This window comes from Maylandia zebra, linkage group LG11, assembly GCF_041146795.1.
Source record: "Maylandia zebra isolate NMK-2024a linkage group LG11, Mzebra_GT3a, whole genome shotgun sequence".
Taxonomy (NCBI): Eukaryota; Metazoa; Chordata; class Actinopteri; order Cichliformes; family Cichlidae; genus Maylandia; species Maylandia zebra.
This window is the reverse complement of record NC_135177.1, coordinates 30,192,915-30,213,848: the sequence shown is the minus strand read 5'-3', so window position 1 is coordinate 30,213,848 and position 20,934 is coordinate 30,192,915. Positions and strand designations below refer to the sequence as shown.

Sequence of the window (20,934 nt, the reverse complement as noted above, 5' to 3'; positions counted from 1 at the left end):
AAGCCATTCTACACTAACTCAGATTATTAGTTTCGAGGATTCTTTTTTATCATTGAGGACAGAACTTGAGCTTGAATCCTTATTCAAGACCACTTATGCTTTCATTTTTTTAGAGGGTGGAGACAAAAAAGCAGACCTGCATCGTGTCATAAAGGGGAGGGCCTTGGTGGTGGTAGCCTATATGTTTTTAGAGCAGGCATGTTTTGAGTTCATATTGCATCTGACGAGAGGAATGGCGAGTACCGGGGACAGCGCGGGGAGGAAGGGGGGAGGCGAGATCCACCTCCGAGAGAAATAATGGGGATGATAATAAAACAGGGGGAAAACCCGTCCGAGGGAAGCTGAATGGATGGAGCAAGGCAGACGTCACTGCCAGCCGCAGCCATGAAGACCGTGCGGTCCAGCCTCCGGCAACTCAGTTGGTCTCCATCTCCCGAGCCGCACGCTTCTCGATTTTGGAGAGCGGACGCCGCGGAGACTCCCAGGCGACGGCGTGAGTATCAATATAATCTGTGTTTTCTCCAAAGGGGGGAAGGTGAAAGCGGTTGGGGATTAGCGGCGAAAATCACGGAGGAAAGACCGTTCGCATCCGCGCCGTGCACGCCGCCGATCTGCACGCATAACGGAGCAGGATGCACACAGGCTGGATGTGTCAGCAGCAGGCGAATATGGGCGCTGTGTGTTTGAGCAGCAGGTCCTGGGCTCTGAATTTACCGTTATTTTTGTTTCTGTTTTGATGCTCTGATGAGGGTAAAGTAGGAGGTGATGTTTCACTCACAATGGCAGCTGTTGAGAGGAAAACCAAGTGGCAACTCAGTGTTCATGACATTTTGTCTCTTAATTCAGTGTGCTTAAAAAAATACAAATCGATATTGAAAGCTTCAGAAAGAAAAATTATGGGTTGATTCACTTAGTAGAATATGGAGTAGTGCACAGGTGGAAAGTAACAGCTAAAACATGTGGAAACAAACCTGCACTGTGGAATACGTGTGTGAAAGAGCAACTTCTAATTTGAAGTGGTTTGTCTCTGTTTTAAAGAAAAAGTACTCTTTTTTCAGACCCAGCCTTTATGACGCATTGTGTGCAGGCTTCATACAAAGCGATTCACAGAGAGCCACACAGGCCAAAAGGCGCTTCCAGCCTTGATTTCATTTCTCATACACACCTCCAGGCACTTAGCAGGGTCACTTCTCAAGCTCTGTTTGCTGCAGAAGCGGGAGCTGCAGAGACAGGCAACATATGGCACGAAAACCCAACAAAATTTGACACGATCAGGATGTGGGGAAAAAATTAAATCCTTTTGTGTCTTTTCCCCCCAAATTAAGCCCTTGCAGGACTCTTTGCTACCATGTGGCTCAGATATGAGGATTACTAGCACACAGACCTGCAATGCATGCGTAATAAGACAAAGTGATCGTGTTCACACCCATGGTTGGCGGATAAAGGGATCACAAGGCCAAATATCCAGTCCACACGTGTGCGCCGAGAGGCCTGTACAGAGAACACGTGTGCGCCCCCGGATACATTAGGGGAGAAAAACTGAGGCCGTTGAGCTTTCAGGGGGTTTGAAGCAAAAAGAAAAAAAAGGAGATTATGAAATATTTCACATGATGAACATGAGGGTATTAATTTGTATGCAGGCTTAGGGAGGAGGGGAGAATTTAGAAAACAACGATTTTGTGCAACCTTTGCACAAAATTCAGATTCATTTTCCAGTTTAAGCCAAAATATATCGGCCACGCAACTTTAGAGTATTTATCTAGCAACACACACACACACACACACACACACACACACACACACACACACACACACACACACACACACACACACACACACACACACACACACACAATAATTGGCAACTGTGGGGTGGAACAAATAAGGAGAGGATTTCTGTACAGGGCTTTAAATGAAGTTCATATGCACCGTGTATTTTAGAGATATTTGCGACACCACTGTAAAAATGGCAGGTTGTACATTATTGTAAAAATACAGATAACAAAGTATTAAAAGTACTACTGCTGAAGTATCACTCAGTGCACCTTACTTCACCTACTATCGGAGTTTTTGTTTTAAAAAAATATTTTGTCCTTGTCGTGACAAAATAGAATTTTCTGACGATCTTTGCTGGTTAAACGAAGTCTATAATAACCAAAATTGGGCAGTTAGGCATTGTAGTCATTTTGAAGAGTAAAATCATCGTCTCTTTTTTCCAGGAACCGCTGGAGAGACATTCAGCGGCCTCACAACACGTGATTTACTGTAGGTAATATGGATAACCAGCTCTCACTGTCACTCATATCACCCTCAGGCTTCCGTGGTTATTTTTTCAAAGTTTGATGGAATAATATGTTTTATTTTGACGTAATTGCTTTAAAAAAAATACAAGTGTATTTATCTACAACAACAACAACAACAACAACAACAACAACAATAATAATAATAATAATAATAATAATAATAATAATAATAAATATATGAAGTGCAGACTCAAGTTTAAAATCTAACAAAGAATAAGATGAAGACACTCGAAGCTGCATGTCAAAATCTGGGCTCTTATTTTAAACGTCACAGGATTTTGTCATAGGTTGTGGAAATTACTATTAATTGCGTAATTTCTGCAAAGCCTCATTTTAAGGCGAGTTGCCCTATCACTGCAAAAACAGTGCGTATGCTCATCAGACACAGTGGGCCTGCCTCACCACAGTGTGACTTACACTCTGTTTATTTCTGTATTCATCCTTTAAAGTGGCTTAAAATGTGGGTAAAATACTTTTGCCCTCCTGCACAATTGTCTTTGTTGCCTCCAAAATGCAGTCGCTCAGTCGCGATTAAATGAAACGTTTTAATAGGACTTATCGCGCGGGTTTAATCAGATGAGAACCAATGACACTTTGCAATATGAATCCATTTCTTGCTAATCTGCTCTGCACCTTTGCATATTTTTTTCCCCAATTAGAGGCACAGGATTTGTTGACGTCATGCTCATCTTTGGCCAATAGCAGGGCCTGATGAGGTTTGTTTAAATAATGGAGATCAAGAAGCTGTTTATGCCCTAAACATGCTTTGAAATTTTGGAGAAAAGGGTCCAAACGAAGACTTAAAACCAGGGGTTTTTGGCTCATTTAAACTTTTAAAGAACATATATATATATTTTAATGTTCACAAACTTCATTTTGTGAACACATGGTGTTAATAATAACATCATGAAAGCTAAACACTGTAGGGACAATAAGGCAGAAGACAAAATGATGCAATTGTATGAGATTAACAGAATTATATGGAATGCAGCACTTAGGGGACTACGACTGAAAAAGCAAAAATAACTGAAATAATCCAATGCAGTCTGAACATTTTAAAAATCGTGATTTTTTTTTCCTTTTTCAGCTTGAAAATCATGAAAAAAATATTTATTTAAATGTTAATATTGCACCATCTGCATTCAGAATAATTACCATGAATTACTAATGAGTTAAAAAAAAACTTACTAAACACTAAAATTGAAAACAACAATACTTATTTTATTTTAAATTGATGCTGCAAAACATTTCTAGTTTTCTAGATAGAAATAAAAAAAAGCATTAGGTTATTGTTGTAGCCTTAATTAATGTAAAATATGATTGCATTAAAAGAATAGCCTACTGAAGTCTAATAGTTTTGTAAAAGACTACTTAATAATAAGTGGAAGTTATATCTTAACATTTAGTTTTTAAATATTCTGATTCACTTAATGTAGACTATAGCTAAAATACATCAAATGAGCTATTAATAGTATTGCATTTTTTGTGTATGTGTGTGAGAGAGAGATTGCATGTATCTGTGTGTATTTATTTCTAAGTCACAGTGTGTAGTTTGATGTTTTCTGCAGTTATCTACTGAACATCTGAAAGCACACACACACACACACACACACACACACACACACACACACACACACACACACACACACACATACCTAAATGTGGTACATTTAGGTGTGTGTGTGTATGTTCTCCACTGAAGCAGCAATCTAGGAACTAAGGCAGGTTTCTGCTTTTAAAGGTCTTTGCTTTGTCCTTGTGGATTGAAACAAAGGACATTGATGAAGAACAGTGTAATGCTGACAGCCGTCTAAATGGAAACAAAATACTTTGAAATCAAAATATTTTCAGGCATTCGAAGAAGAAAAAGAAGACCTTCTGTAAATTGTAATCAAGAGGGAGAACAATGGCCGGGTGATTTGTTATTTGGTAACGGAGATGTAGCCATCTCTGGTAATGCCAGTCAGGTTGTGTGTTCGCAGGTTTGGGTGTGCGATGAAGACTGAGGATATTGAGTTAGTCTCTCATTCTCTCTCAATATCTCTCCATCTTCCTTCAGTCAGTAAAGCTTTACTTGGTGGTGGCGTTTGTGGGGGAGGAGCCTGCCACAACAGGGATCTGGGCACACAGAGCAGCCTTAATTAGATGGGGCCTCGTGCCATGTGCCACCACAGCATGTGTGAAAGGGAGTGTGTGTGTCTGTGAGTGTTATAGCATAGTCCGTAGCCATGTAGGATAAGATTTGTTTTGTGTGTGTTTAGTTTTGTTTTTGCATGGTCTCTGGACACATTTGGATACTAAAGGGTATGTTTAGCACTTGTTCTTTCATGATATGTAGGAGAATTTTTCTCTCTCTCTCTCTCTCTCTCTCTCTCTCTCTCTATATATATATATATATATATATATATATATATATATATATATATATATATATATATATATATATACATATAATAACCCCCCCGATCTATGCTTTGGCGCCAACCACCATCATTGGCTGACTGCTTTGGCATCAGATAATTTAAATGAAGACAAACCAGTTCCTTTTGTAGTCAAACAGCCGGGATCTTCTTTTAATTTAAAAATGCATTTGGGTCATGGCAGGGGGCGGTGTTTGAAGCCATCACCCTCCTATGGAGCTAGTCAGCGGGTGAGGCGGGTGCGCTGTAGGGATGGGCGCTGGGCTGGAGAAAGGAAGGTTGTAGCCTTAGTTGGTTTGGACTTGCTCAGCAACCTTTTTTTAAATTGGTGCCTCTTGCTGATTGTTTGACTTGTTGGGTTTTTAATATACAGGCGTTACTCACAGGCCAATCAAAGCTTTTGGCGGACAAAGGGAAGTTTCCAATTGGTTGAGGTTGTTTGAGGCGGAGAGAGGGAGCCACATGATGACATCATAAAATAAAGGGTCAGGACATTTAAGGGCTGCTGTAGGATGAGCGAAGAAAAAAGGCCGTAAGCCACAAAAGAAATGCTATGAACTGCTCTTTGATTTTTCTCTCCCTAAAATCAGACTTTTGACATGATTTTTAGCTCCGTCTCAAGTTAGTTTGTGATTCTTAAAATCATTTTATAAAAAGCAGTGGAGACATATAATGATATAATAGGTTTTAATTAACAACCCTCTCCTCTGCTTATAGGTCAGAACTTGGCCCATGTTACTTCGCCTGCAGATTGAGAGGATGGGTAGCCTTAGGGGTTGGTTGTTATCTTTGGTTATCTAGCTGTATGAGTGATGTACATTCTTCATAAAGCTAGATAACCGAAAGTAACAAGAATCCCATTACACTCCTGAAAAGGCATCAAGACCCCAAATGCGCCTCCCTACAAGAAAATGCAAACTTTGCCAGAAGAATTGTAACATGAGAGAAGAAAATGGACTACATTTTAAAGAAGACGGGAATGCGATGCAACAAAAGGTAGGCTGCATGTTTTTCTTGTGTCTTATCTGTTGGTGATGGAATGTGTGTGAATACATGTGTGTGCCTTTTGTTAAACTCAAGTCTGAGGCCCCTTTTTTGATCCATCCGCAGCTCGTAATGCTGGGTATCGTTGTTAGTCATGTACAAATAAATGGGACATTGCCACACATATTTCCTTTAGCTCTCTGTAGCCAGTGGCAGTGATCCATAACAGTAAGGTTGGTACAACAGGATCACTTTTAATCTAATAAGCCCCATGATCCTTCTGTGTGGGGCTGCATGCATGGGTTTAGACTTAGTATCACATGGTTAGGAGTGACAAGCTTGCTAAAAAAAAAACAACAACCCCACACCGATTCACCAAAGTAACTGGTCTCTGATTAGCCAACACCAAGTGACTAAAGGACTTGCCAGTTTACTGGCTAATTTGGACAACGCTCTATTTATTTGTCTCCATGTAATTCAGTCTTACTGCTTGCATTTTTGGCATTAAGAGACCATGCAATATGAAAAGAATGTGGGCCTTTGAGCTGCATACGGTGCTATGAATTATACATATGTTCCAACTTGGATTGGATTGTGTGAGTTAAGAATGGTCCCTCCGAGTTAATCTGGTCTCCCAACGCCCCACTGGCAGCTAAGCGCACAGACAAGAATTTGTTTGAGGCCAGTTTTGTTAAGTTAGCTGTTGTTGATTTTTTTTCTTCTTCGTTCCACCTACTCCCTTTTTCCTTTTGCATGAAAAGATGTTTAATTTGGGGTCCTGGCCGTTGTTTGATTTGACGTGACAGTTGGCTTGGTTGTGAATGGGCCGTGGCAAAGCCTCCATTGCATGAGGTGCTACCATGTGGAAAGGCCCGATGGGATCTCACTGAATGCTGCTGTGTGTACGTGTTGGGTTCAGAGGGGGAGTGGTCCAGGGGCAATCAAGCAGAAAGTACCCCTAGTGACAAGATCCACGAGTGAGCGAAGGAGAACAATCTCAGCCTTTAGGTTCTTTGCCTGGACTCATGGTGAGGAGTAATTGGTCAATCAGATCTTCAACCTCAAGGCCTCTGATGGCTGATTGAAGGTGTGATTTCTGTTCTGCCCATCAAAGCTGGAGGGTTACTCCTGCTGAGAAAGGCCACTAAGAATTGTATCCTAGGTCTCAAAGCTCTGGTGGTACATAGCGAATTCCACGTGTGGCGTGCTATCTCATTGTGGTGCAGCTAAAACATCACCCTCGGGTTTGGATATATTTAGCTTGACAGGGTACAAATTCTAAACAGTTGTGCAGGACTGAAGTGAAATTACTAAAAGCTTGTGAGGCAACCTTACCTCGCAATGTCAATCTCTTCGAGCCCTGCGGTTGTGCCTGCCTGCTGCATTGCAGGTGCTGAGTGTGACACTTGAGCTTTGGGCTCTGCTAGTAAGAGAGAGGAACGAGGGCCCTGACAGGAAGTGACAGCCAGAGATGTCACCTTCTTGGATGGCAAAGTAGTACCTGGTTCTCTCTCTGTTGTGTTGCTACGTCCCTACATGTCCTTTTCCCCTTTATTTCTTTAGTTTTACAGCGTTGTATGTAGGGCATTTTATCACATAATGCAACTGATAGATTAATGATTGTGCGTGCCCAATATCCAGACTCCTGTATATCTACACAGGTGTGGTTTGTATTTATGAAATTAGCATATAACAGGTGTAAGGCAGAAACATTTTGTGCATTGTGGAGAATAGTTTTCTCCCTTTGCATCTTTTTTGTGTCAGTTACACTGTTGGGTCTAAATGGGAACTGAAGTCTTGGACAGATTGTGTTTATACCCTAAGCAGTGCCCTGGGAGACGCATGTCATGGTACAAATGCTTTGTTCTGGCTCGGTGTGTGGCACAGTTATATCACTAACACTTCACACTAGGGAACTTAGTGCAGAAACTGTATTAGCTTATGCTTGCCTGAAAACAGCATAAAGATAGGAGAGTTCCTCAAAAACACCTTAGGGCCTTTGCTCTCTCTTTTTCTCTGTCCCATGGCAGTGTTGGAAATAGAAAGAGGGCGCGAGGAGAAAGCATGTAAAGGAAAGCAGCCAGGGAGAGGAAAGAGAAGGAGGAGGGTGGTGGGTTTGTCTTAGCTTTCATGCACTGGGCAAGCAGATTTAGACTCCAAGTGTCAAATAGAAAAACAGCCATTGTGGTCGGGTCCTACTTGCCCCCCCATAAGTAGACTTTACAGTCAATAGAGCTAGTCCACTTGTCACTGAGGGACAATGCACCCCTTTGCCTCCCTTTCAGGCCTGCCGGGTCCGAGCAGCCAGACAGCTTTCTGAATAACCCAGTGATTCTTGGCCCCTTTTCTCTGCCTCTCTTTCTCTTGACGGAACACACCAACAGGGCTTGGAAAATGGCTTCACTGTTGGGCCAGAGTGTAAGGACAGACCCTGTTATTTTCTACAACACTGGCATTCCCTCCACCCCCTTATGCACGCATAGAAATGAATGTATCTTGGGCAGTTGCAAAAGTCAATGGGCCTCCTCAGACAAAGGAGATTAAGTTTGGCAACTTAGCAGTAACAGGTGTACTTTGACTGAGCTCGGACCACACGGGGGGTGACTGTCGTTGTCTTACCCACTTGCTCTGTTTGTCTCCTTGTTGGTTTTTAGTTGCATGGATGTAAAAATTACGTTTGTGTTGCGTTGTCAGAAGACAAGAGCGCCTCAGACCTTGTTGACTTAGAAGTTTTAGTTGAGCTGTCCAGCACAGGCCTCTTATCATTTTCACTGCATTTGAAAACAAAGCTTAGTTTTGCTACATTTCTCCCATGCCAAGTTTTCTCCGAAGGGATTCTGCAGATATCTTTAGAACTCAAGCAGTGCTCACCCAAGGGAGCGAGTTAAGGGTAAACAATGCGGGCACACGGAGAAGAAAGAAGTATCAGAGGGAGTGCGGCACTGCACAGAAGCATGAATACATTTTCACATTTAGAACTGAGACATTGATGTTTTAGGAGGGGAACTATCATTTAAAGAGAATGAAGCCTTTTCTGTACATACCTTCAGTATTTTCAACCATAATAAATCAAGCCATTCAGCATCAGTACAAATAGAGACACTCTCAGAGCCAGAGCAAAACAGTGCATGCATTTGTTTGTTTCAGTCATTAATAAAGCTTTTACTGAGAGCCTCGGTCCTCAGAAAAGCCCATTCTGGTGAAATGACTTGGCAAAGCATCCGATGGAGGGTCTGTTCAGACTGAAGCTGCTCCCGCTCCCATTGTCTAGCTCTCTCTCACACACCTACGAGTCCAGAGTAAGCACACAATTTCATTGTTGCGTGAGCTGTTAATATCAGAGGCTTCACAATAGAGCCCATTCGCCATATTTGCATAAGGCACTTTTCCAACAAGGACCCAGAGAGGGCTTGAAAGCTGGCCCACTCTAGTGCCAATGGCAAAAAAATGTCAAGTGCCAATTAGGAGAGGTTTGCCACCATTCAGCAATACCCCACCCCTGTAGTCCTTCCCCTCCCTGCTTACCCACCCCAACTCTCTCACACTCCAAGTCACCCCTGGTTTTACCACCTTATTCCAATTTCAGACGTGGCCTTCCCCTACTGACACCCAGAGACAAAAGCTGGCTCCCTCCTCTCTGGCTAATGGAGGATCCTTTCTGCTTGGCTCAGAGTATTAGTAAAATCAGACAGCATGGTCCGTTCACCGATTAGTCAGCTTTCTTTGTTGATTACTTTGAATAGGGTTCAAGAACTATGCAAGATACAGAGTCCACCTGCTTGGGAATATTGAACTTAGCAAGCTGGCTGCACTGTGCTACTTTTGTTTTAGACTCCCAGGTTTGCATGTGCAGGTGTGGGTAATTGAGGGAAGGATTGTGGCAGAGACAGACGCTGATTTAAACAATTAACAATTCCCCCTTTCATCTGAAATCCACAGTGGTTGTTCTGTGTTAGTGTTAATGACATTTAGCCACCTAATGGCTTGCTTTAAGCTAGTCGTGCTTATTATTTTGCACGGATGCACATAGAAACATAGAGAAATGCTGCAGAGACACTATTTAAATTTAGAGTGTAGACTTTAAGTCAGCCTTAAAGGCTTAAGGAAAAGTAGATTTGCTACATGAAATCCAAGTTAGCTCAACTGGTGAGCATGTAAAGTACTCAACTACTGTTTATAATTCTATCGATGCTGAAATGCTACATTATTTCCATTATTTCCATGCTTAACTGCAGGTGTCAGATGCAAAGTATGCGGTGGAATGGTGGATTTAAAACATTAACTGTTCTTGAATTTTAGGTGATATATTGTTTATGCAGGAAAAGCCTTTAACATCAAAACCTGGAAAAAAAAAACAAGGATGCAGTAAATTGAATGAAAAAATTAGGTAATAGACACAATAAAAGAAGGTAATCGTGTTTGCCCAATTGGTCTGGCGTTGTTTTCAGCAGAGCGTTTACCTAACTTACCGCCTCCTGCCACTCAAAAGGATTTTTCTCTTGTCGCTTTTTCTCTTTCTTTCTTTTATTCAATCTCTGTGTCTAGTTTTTTTTTCTTTCCCACCCTTGATTCTCAGATGGTTGGATCTGATTTGCATGCATTTACATAATGAAAGTCATTTGCATGCTCAGGGGCAGACTGTACCATGAGAACAGACATGAAAAGGTGTGTGTGTGTGCGCGCGCGTGCATTCGTGTGTTTGTATATTTTTGTGAACTGTACATGTGTGCTTTTGTGGATAAGCTACATAGTTTAAATGTTCAATTTTACCCTCTGATTTCTCCATCTATGTTTTCTGTGCAGGCTACCACATTACTGAAGGAAAGCTGGCAAAAGAAGACTGAAAAACAGAGAAGGAGGAGGGGTTGTTGTTGATTCTGCCCTCCCTCTCTCCTCGCCCTCCACTGCATTGCCTCTTCCCTCCTCCTCTTCCCTTCCTCATCCACTCCATCCTCAGCAGACTGCCCCTTTTTCCTGTACAGCGAAACGCAGCCCGCGCCACCATCTTAGAGCAACGCTGGCATGAAATGGAAGTGGGAAGACCAGTCAGTGCAGGTAACACACCAAACCCACTGCGCCCGCCATGCTTCATTTTTCTATTGGCACCTCCCTGACTCTCCATCATATCGCAATATCTCCATCTCTCCGTGCCCTCGCGCCTTCTCCGGCGTGATATACCCTCCGTTTTAATTGCCTCTGATACGTTTGTTAATTGCACGACTCATGAGATGCGCTGATGGGAAGGAGGGGAGGGTTGATGTGGGTGGAGCGTGTTTTGTATGTGCGTACACATTAAATCACTCTGCTCTCAATGCCTCTCTCAGGAGGCGTTCAGTGGGCATCTGTCCTCGAAGCGCAAGTTTTTCTTTCCCGTTTGGGAATTCTGATGCCATCCTCACATGCCTGCCCCGACATGGCGGCGCCTGCCATTTTGGAGCTACGATGCAATCCGTGCCTTCTGGACGACAGACAAGCACAGCTGATTACTCCATAAGTTGAGCAGCTTAGTAAGAAAATTTTAGTCACTGAACCTAAAAAACTGTGATATAATATTTAATGATTTTGACAGTAATCTGTGACAGAGGTATGGCTTTTTAAAATAATTCTAAAAATCTCCCTTCAGCTCTTTAAATGAGGTCAAAAGAAATGTCAAGGTGGGCAACATCGGTTGAGTGGAAGTTATGATTCATAGTCTTTTACAGGGACACTGCAGCACATAAAAAGCCCAAAACAAAGCAGGAGAGAGGCAGAAAGAGGCAGAGAGAAAAAATAAAGACAAGATGGTGAAGTTGTAAGAGCATGATAGGCAGATTTAGTACTGAAAAGTCTCTCTTTAAGTGAGTGGTGAGTATTGGAGGGCAGTCGGTGCTCAGACAAGTTGAGTATTGTTCTCCTTGCATGAGCTCGTTGTGGTGCGGCATTTCTTCAACCGGGGAGCTCCCAACGTTGAAAACCGCTTAAACCAAAACACCAATTAGCGTTAGCTGGGCTTGATTAAGTAAGATGGCTGGTAAACAATGCTTACTTTTGTCATCTTAACACAGAAACCTCCCTTTGTTTGTGTCTGTGGCGTGTGGGTCAGAGAGACTGTGCTAATGGTAACTTATAGTAGGATGCCTGGGGCTAACAGAAACTGCCACAACCCCCAAGTCAAGGTAAAAACAGCAAAGGAGACTTGGCAAAGACAGGAAACATCTTAACATCAAATTTTGTTTTCTTTTAAATAATTTGGCCAAAAATGTTCAATTATATATATATATATGTGTGTTCTTTAAATTAAATCACTAATTTTCTGTATTTAGACAGAATACACTGTTAATGATTCCAGTTCCCCAATTAGGTCAAACTAAGCTTAATTAATTTGAATATTTGACGATGCCGCCTTAAGCGAAGGAGTCGCTTGGCTTTCCTGAGAAGTCTTGTGGTAACTGTGTCAAACGCAAAGTGCACTAATCACTGCCAGGCCTCTATAAACAGGTGGTAGATTGAGCAAAGGGGGCCGAGGCCATTCTCAATTTACTGTGTAAATTATGCAGAGCCCAAAACAATGCAAACAGTAGACAGTGGAGTGGCTGGCGTTGGCTAATGAGATGATGAGAAGCCTGGGAGGCCTGCGAGCTGATAGAGGAGAGGGGGTGGGCACGGCTTGTGTCTGGATCGGTGTATTCATGTGTGCGTCTTTGTGCGAGTGTGTGTGAGGGTCTAGAGGAGCTTTGGCAGGGGAGCAGACACTGTCCCGCCTGCACAAACCCCACCGTCAGCACCCCTCCTGCCCAGACTGAGTGCTACAGGGGGAGGGGAGGGTTAGCAGGCAGCTGGGGCACCCTGCCCCCATTGCTCCTGCAAGAGCACCAGGCTTGGGAACCTCGGTGGCAGGGGTCCCCCCAACACTGGCACGTAGGGGGCCCCCAAAAGTCTGGCTGCAAACCCCCATCTCCACCAATCCCCCCACCCCACCGTCTCTTGTCTCCCCAACCATCTCCACCCCTCCTACCCTAATGTAAGGCTCGGGGCCTGGGAAGGACTTCAAGTTCACGGCCAGACCTCCTATTGAGCTGACAGCCTGACTGTTTGCTCAATTCGGCTCCCTATTCAGGACCATACTGGAGGGGGGTGCTGTTGAAAAAAGGTTGGAGGATGCAGGAGGGTGTTGCTAGACAGTGTGGGACACTGTAGCACTGCGATAGCTATTCATTCAGCAAGGGGAGACAAGTAAAGAGCGGGGGGGAGAGAGTGAAGTTGGAGGAGGGGGGTTCAAGTCGGGATGCATAAATAAAAAGTGAGGAATCCAGGCTCAAAGTTTGCTTTGAGCAGTGTGCGCCTCTCTCACACTCTTTTAGACTCTTAATTACCGGCGCCTTCCACTTTTCTCTCTCCCTTTTCTCTAACTACACCCCCCTCCTCATCGCCATCGCACACACCCTCCTGAACACACACACACAAAATGGCAATGGCAATCATTCTCATCATCCTCTCTATCCCCTGGTTTTATTAGGCCACATGCTGGGGCTGTAAATTTACCATTAACAAGCTTATTCACTGTAGTCCTCTCAACAAAACAAGACCATGATGCCAATAACTCAAAGCGACACCAATACCCGAAACTGCCTTTTATGTCGCCAACCTCTACTGTTAGCCACTCCCTGCAGCCCCCACTCTTTCCTCACTGGCAGAGAGCACCCTCACACAGTAATGCTAAATGCCAAGGCTAACGTGATGCTTGTTAATAGCTCAGACAATGGTAATTAGCGCAGTGGTTGTTGATTTAAGCTAGATCTAAGCTAGATGGACGCATTATTGGCTAATTCTGAACTTGGTGACCTGCTATAATATTTTAAGTTGCTTGTCTGAGCTGCTCGAAAATGTAACAGAAAAGGGGGTTTGATGGTCTTCTGAAGTCCAACTTAGCCTAGCTTAGGGTGTGTCACATGCTTCCTCTTTGTATTAGCAGCTTGTAGCGTACCAGGCTCCTGTTAAGGCCTTTCAACTTCAGTCTCAATCCCCTTGGCTGGTACACGAAGGTGTACTTAACTCGGCCAGATTTAGGACACACAAGGAAGAAAAACCTAATAAGTATTTTTTTCATGTTTAAAGAGCACTGAGAACAAGCCTTCTTTTGATACATAAATTGGACTTCACAGTCCATTGTCTCAAATAATTGTTTTGACATTCACATGATTGGCCTCAAGGTGTGTTTTGACTCATTCTTTTTTTTTTTTTTTTTTTAGATAAATGTGATTGGTGCAGGGGGATCCAGAATGGACAGAGCACACAAAAGGAGGACGGTGGGACTCCTCCTTCATTCGCTGCCTTTTAGCTGGAGTAAACACGGAGGATGGCGATGCTGTCTGCATGCGAGCCGGCAGTGATTCCTGCCATAACTGTGGAACGCTGTGTATGTCTCCTTGATGCATCGCTCGAACCAACACTCAGCCTGGACTGCTTGTGAATGACTTTTGGTGTTTTAACTGAGCAAACATCATGGACTCCAATCATGGAAACCTGTGGGACTCGTTGGAAAATAAGCAGCCCGAAGGCTGGAGGAACTGCTTGATAATTGTGACTCTTAATTCTTTTATTTGTAGATGTGGCACTGAATTTTGTAATTATTATCCTATATTTGATTGTAAAAAAATATTGTTTAGACATGAAGGAATATAATCTGTCCTCAGCTGTCATAGGCTCCACTTAATGTAGGTTGTATTTGATGATTTGTAGCCCATATTTTGCTCATTTTCTCTTTTGTTATAGTTGCTAGGACTCAAAAGACATGTGAATGTGAGACCCACGGCAGCAGTGAATAATACTGCACTGCGATTGGACAGCTCCGTGTGTCAGCTGACACAATGGCGAAGGAGTGAGCTGTCGTCTTTATACTCTATGCAACTGTTCTCTTTTTTTCCTTTCTTTATTGTTTAGGGGAAAAAAACCTTTTCATATTTATTTTGGATTATGTTTTGAGCCATCAGTTTACAGAAATTCCTTCAGACATCATCAAGAGAAATGGTTTATGAGGTGCTGACGTTCCAGTTATTAATATAGTGAAACAGAAATTACAGTCAGGATGTGTGTGTGAGTGTGTGACAGATGACAGGATACAGCATTTTCATCAGTGGATGGATTGAATCTCATATTTGCAGCTTTCGACTGTGCAGCCATGAGCCAGAGTCTGAGTAAATGTGGACTCAAGCATTTAATATTCCTGATGGTTGGAGTGTGTTTGATCAGCAGGAAGTAGCTCTGCGTGTATACAGAACATGCCACACTATTAAAAGCTGCTCCCTATAGCAGTCGTTGAGGCACAGCAGTTTGGCACATAATAGTTACCTGCTTTAGTGTAATGATACATCTTTGGGTGAGACATGACAAATACATTGGCTTCAAACACTGCCTTAATTTCCTGTTCTTGACATTAACACACAGCGACACACACGCCCGCACACACACATGCACCCAAATGCAATAAGGCAAGTACTATCAGGGCCTAATTCATTCTATATTAATTTTCGGGAAGTGGCAAATTTTTTATTACGATTGATAATCTATGCAAATCTTTTAAATATTACTTTAGACAATCTATGTCTATGCAGCGCTTTTGCAATTGATTCAAGGGAGACTATCTTGGCCTAATTTAGAAAATGTATTCTTTTGATAATCATGCACATCCCAGTGCTCAAGACAATTACTTATCTGCCTGGATAAGCTTGAAATTATGTTTTTAATCTCTAGCAAAAAAAAGTCACTCTTCTGAAATCAGTCCAGAGGCTTGAAAACCATGAATTGTGGTCTAAAATAATTAAAACAGTTGCACTAAATCTCCCTTTTCCTTAAATGTAGATCAAATATATCTATTTAGCTTTGAATAGCATACTGTTTATATAAGCAACAATGTTTGTATTATGCAATCTCATCTTTGTGAATGAGTGTTCACCACACGTGCCTTTGTATGGAAAACTGTTGAAATAGTAATAAAGGTTTACAATGAAAACAATGAAACATGTCTTGTGCATGCTTTTGATCAGTTTTGGTTGCATATCGCTGGCTGGCAGGATCGTCTAGTGATAAATGGAAAAGTACATTAATCAGCCGCATATAGTGCTGAAGTGTCCTTGAGCCGTGGCTGAGCCTGGTCAGCAGTGATGTAATTCACTGAAAGAAAGAAATATAAATGTAAATAACTGTCCTTAAAATGAGAGACAGAAGAGGTTACAGTTTTCTAAAATTAAAAATGGAAAAATCTATAAAAACAAACAAAACCTAAATGTGCTTTTCCTTAATGATTTTGCTGCTTTAGTCACATCTACAGAGAAATCTACCGGAGTTCAGTTTCAGCACATCGTCACTGCCAAATGAAAAGATTATAACAATTCCCCCGAGATCAAACAATTTTCTAAACACCATCAGGGATGTGGGTGTTCATACGCAACCTACACTGGAGAGAAACAGAACAGTTCTGTCCTCTTTTGGTGTAAAATTAATCAGGACAAAGGCGCTCTCTCTAGTAACCAATAAAAATCTTAACCTTGGTGTTTGTTGTGAATGAATGATGATGAATAATAAGCCAGCCACATGTCATTTAACCTGCTGTTATTCCAAGTTTGGGGAAAATAAAGAACCCGTAGCACCCTCACCCTGGATTGTGATAATCTGTGTGCAGCGCTGTCGCTTTGCGAGCTGCTGTGTGCTGCACAAAACACTTCCCCTACGTGATTTGCTGTCTGACACCACATATGGCGAATGCGCCAACACCGACATATGGGCCCCTCACAATTCATTAGCATTGTCATGTAAAAAAGGGTAATCCCACTGTAAAACAAATGAAATGTAACCCTTTACAGTACAGGTTGATTTGGCAGCTCTTTTCATTCATTCCCTCTCTTTTATGAAGTCTCATGTAATTCAATGAAAGAGGTTTTTAACGCAGCTTCGATGCACCCCCATGGGTGTCTGCATTCTCGGTTTGTAGCAGCCGAGGCTTTACGAGCTACTCTCCTCTTGTTTACAGCTGCGCTGCACGTTCAAATGAGCCATAGTACACATAAACTCCATGCAAATATTACAATGCCCTTATTAACCAGGGCAGGCGGCAATTACATTATGTCCCAGGCGTTAACATCCAAAGAGCTAGCATGGTCCTCTGTGACAACTCCACTCGCCCTCTGTGTTTCTTGGCTGTGTTATGGCCCTCATAATCTGATTCACAGTTTTTGTCATTCTGCCAAGAGGCAAGCTGCATTAGCCAAGCACTATAGGCTTTAATGAACTGAGTGTCAATGTTAAGCATACTAGAGCAAGCTGGAGTGACGGCGTACAACCGGGCTGTCGTTTGCAGCCATGTTGGATCACAGTCAAAGTTCTAGCTGCTCAGAATTAAAGGTTTGTCGGGCCGCTGAGTAAAAAACGAAAAAGTTGACCCCGCATTTTGCTTTGTGCAGTTGGCATCCTAAATGACAGTAAGTCTTGTGTTTGGGGAGCTGTGTTTATAGCGATGGGGTGTGGCTTCCTTTTGACATATAGCACAAAATGGCTGCTCACAACGGCCAATCATGAGACTGAAGAAATTGATTCCAAGATGGCGTCTCAATGACATTAACATGACTTGGAGCAGATTTAAAGAAAAACTGCAAAGGGGTCCGCAGAACAATTTGATTGACGAGAACACAAGGAGCATGGTGACAAGAGGGGTCCAAAAGTGGGAAATGGCGGGGTTTGGTGCACGTCCAAGGTCTTGGAACTGGTGTGATGCTTTGTGATGAACTTTCACAAGTTGCTCAGAATTGCATTGGTATGCAGGAATGCAACCCTAGGAGGCCATTCTGTGTGATTTTGGGGGGAAAACATGTTTGCAACTGGTTGCAAGGACAGAGGATGTGTGTGTCTTTGGATGCTGTCGTAGCTGGAGCCAGAAAAAGTGGGCGTCCGTCCAGATCTGTCCACCTTTGTGAGCTGCTTCGCAGTGTGGCAGCTGGTCATTCTGTTCATAGAGCAAAGACAAAATGACATCAGAAGCTCTGAAGGATATGTTGTCGAGCGTGATGTTTCATTTATAATAAATAAAGAATAAAGCCGCGGACGTGTGTGTGTGTGAGCGGAGAGTTGGTCTCTTCGGTGTGGAGATTATTGAAGGATTTCTTGATAAGCAATCTGACGAGTGGCAGCTAGAGGATCAAATTTTAGCGCCTTGCACACACACGCACACACACACAGTGTTCGCATGGGTAAAAAGTGGCTTATGCCATTCAGATAAAATTTTAAATGTTATTAAACACGATTGTTCCACTTTGATTATCAGATGATTTATTTTTCCTATAAATACATTACCATCATGAAGCTGAAAGGGCAGACGGAATGGACAGCAGGTCTGTAAGTCAGACTGGAACGAGTATTTCTTCATTTGAAAAATAGTCTGAATAACTGCTTTTCTAAATAGAGAACATATGATTGGAAAACCATGTATCACGATGTTCCTCTTGTGTGCTTGGCAATGCTTTTGTTCCTAGTAGTGAAGAAATCTGGAAATCTGACAACTAGGGGGTTCGAGCTGCCAAATAAGGAGACTCATGGGAACTCCAGTAACACTGACTTAATGATTTTCCCTTTTCTGGAAAAGCATCTTTCATACTTCTGCTCCTATACATTTCAAAAGGGAAACGATGTATTACTTTCGAGCTGAAAATCTTGATACTGCTTACTTTGAATATTATGATGCAACATAAAAAAACATGCAAACATTTGATGATTAGTAACAGCATACAAAAATAGTTAAACCACCATAAGGTGCTATGAATGAGCATAATTAACAAATAAGTACTGCTGCATTAAATGCTGTATAATTTATCGATTATGCTCCATTCTGAATGTTTCTACTTTAAATATTTTTAGTATCATTTGCTAATACAGTGTAAAATCTGATTAGTTCCCAGAACTTGAAAAAAATTACACAAACCTGTTGCCTCAAAAACACTAAGTAAAGTTTACTTAAGTTAAACAAGTTAGGGTAGTACTATTTAGCAAACCTAAGCAAAACAGTGAATACTGGACTTTCACTAGTAATGTTGAAATCATATTTAAATGACTGGATGTTAGCTATGTTGTTGCACTTCACAAAATAACCTTCATTTTTTTGAAGCTGAGATTACATAGCACACACTCTTATAAAACGTTCACATTTAACCCAAACTCCTGTTTAAACTTAGACATCCCCCATTACTCTTCACGTTTCACTGACATGAAAAATTGTGACATCATGTTTGACTGCATAAGAGAAGGGAGGTAAATGACACCAGTATTGACGTGTTTTTGTATTTCTCAGGATGGCAACTCAGTACCATAATCTAGCTTGCAGCTTGACATCCCTGCATTTTTCAGTTTGGCTAATGGACTTTGGAAAGGTAATAGAATTGTGTGCAGTAAACGAGGACCTTCAGTGTTTCAGCCTAACTTAAAAGTTAAAAAAAAGTGAGAGTGACAAGGTTTTTACCTTTGCAGGATGACATTTCAAATTGAAGTTTTGTCATCTGCACAGGTAGCAGTTAAAACATTAAGCTTAAAATCCTCTCACACCCCAAAGCCATCACTTGGAGCTTATTTATGTATAAAATGAAGGAGAAATACTCAAGCAGGAGAGGCTAGTAAAACTTGCAGCTTAGGCCTGATGAGTTAGACGTCCGGATCACTGAGGATGCTTTTTCTTGAAGGCGAGCGAGCCCTGTTGTGGAATGTCAAGTAGTTTGGCCGGGGCGGGTGACTGAAGCGGGAAGTGATTTGACTAATGTTTTTCCTTTCATAGGGCTGCTCTCCACCACGTCCCCCTCTGTCCTCCCCAACCGCCAAAAACCTCCCCAGAAAACTTTACGGTGATGTCATTCATATGCAAAACAGGCATGCTTTTAGCTAGTGAATGTGTGTGCATGCGTCTGTGAGCAAGTGTGTGTGTGTATTGCTTGAGTGGCTGATTCCATTACTTGAAGGACCATTACACTTGCCTGTCAAAAGCCAAAAGACCTGAGAAAAATTAGCAGATTAAATCACTCTGCTCCTCTCCTCCTCTCCTTCCATCTTCTTGCCCCCGCTAGCATCCGAGTTGTTGTTCATACCATGGAGGTGTTTTGACAAAATCAAAAATGCAGTGCAACTCCTTTGAAAGCTGCTTCATTTTTGATCAGTGACAGGTCCTAATTTTGGAGACAAATCTCTTAAAAATGACAAAAAATGAAAACAATGATAATGGTGCAAGACACAATCAGAGCAGAGCTCCTGGGAACGTGAGTAGCTTGGAGGCAAAATCCTATAAACAGGGGCAACTAGGGAGACGGAAGCTAAATGTGGTTTTATAGTCTTGTAAAAATTAAATGACACGTTTGGGGATCCGATACACATTTATTGAAGCAGTTGGGTGAAAGTTAAAATGCTGGTCAGGGTTCAGAAGATTAAAGATTGGAGAATTCCTGAAAATCATCAGTTCTTTGATGGCTTTAATCACAAATCTTGCTCATAATGCTGTAACAGACTTCAGCTTTTATACCTACAGTAGTTATCCTTTGCCCTGTGATAGGACAAATCCTGCAGTGCTTCTCTCCTTAAAAACAAAAGAATAAATCCCAGATCCAGAATGTGGGAATGAACACCCCCCCCACCCACCCACCCTGGGGGTCAGATTAGCATTCTGGGAAAACAAAATTCCCCACTGGAGTGTGGGGAGTTTGCACAGAGCAGATGGGTACACACAAAATCAGAAATACAGGGGGAAGTGGTTACAGAAGAAGACGAAGAGGAAGAAGAGGCTTGGCCCCCGGGGAAGATGGAGGACAGAGCGTTGGGTGGGGAGGAGTTGGTTGTGAGAGAGAGGCGCGAAGAGTTAATGCCGACAGCTCAACAAAGGCCGCCACCACCGCTGAGGGCAGAGAGGAGCACGGGAAAAGAGCTAAGGTCAAGGGGACCTCGGGGGGGTGGGGTTCAAGTTCAAGGCGACTGTCAGTGTCTGCTTTTTAACAGTTGCACCACACCCTCTGAGTATACTTACACTTCTGTTTGGAACAACAACTGCACCCCCACATCACCATTTACTCCCCAGCATTAAATCTGAAGCTACACACAAGCTGGCCATTGTCCCTCTGTTGCCATATCAGGGCCACATAGAGGCAATAAGGTGAAAGCAGTGAGGGTGGAGTTTTATCTGGCTGGCTCCCATGGTAATGCGTGAGATTTTAAACTTGTGAGGGCCTCCG

General features: G+C 42.5%; 1 long non-coding RNA gene across 3 annotated transcripts; it reads left to right on the top strand.

Moving 5' to 3' along the window:
- Positions 1 to 249: 249 nt before the first annotated feature.
- Positions 250 to 15,703, top strand: LOC101477204 (uncharacterized). 3 transcript variants are annotated; one of them, XR_013100869.1, is made up of 5 exons: positions 250 to 493; positions 2,220 to 2,265; positions 5,441 to 5,719; positions 10,511 to 10,762; positions 13,936 to 15,703. It is a non-coding gene; the product is annotated as an uncharacterized LOC101477204 (long non-coding RNA). The 3 variants fall into 3 exon arrangements; XR_001167737.3 differs by lacking the exon at positions 2,220 to 2,265 and having other exon boundaries at positions 253 to 493; XR_013100870.1 differs by lacking the exons at positions 250 to 493; positions 2,220 to 2,265 and adding an exon at positions 5,330 to 5,344.
- Positions 15,704 to 20,934: the final 5,231 nt, after the last annotated feature.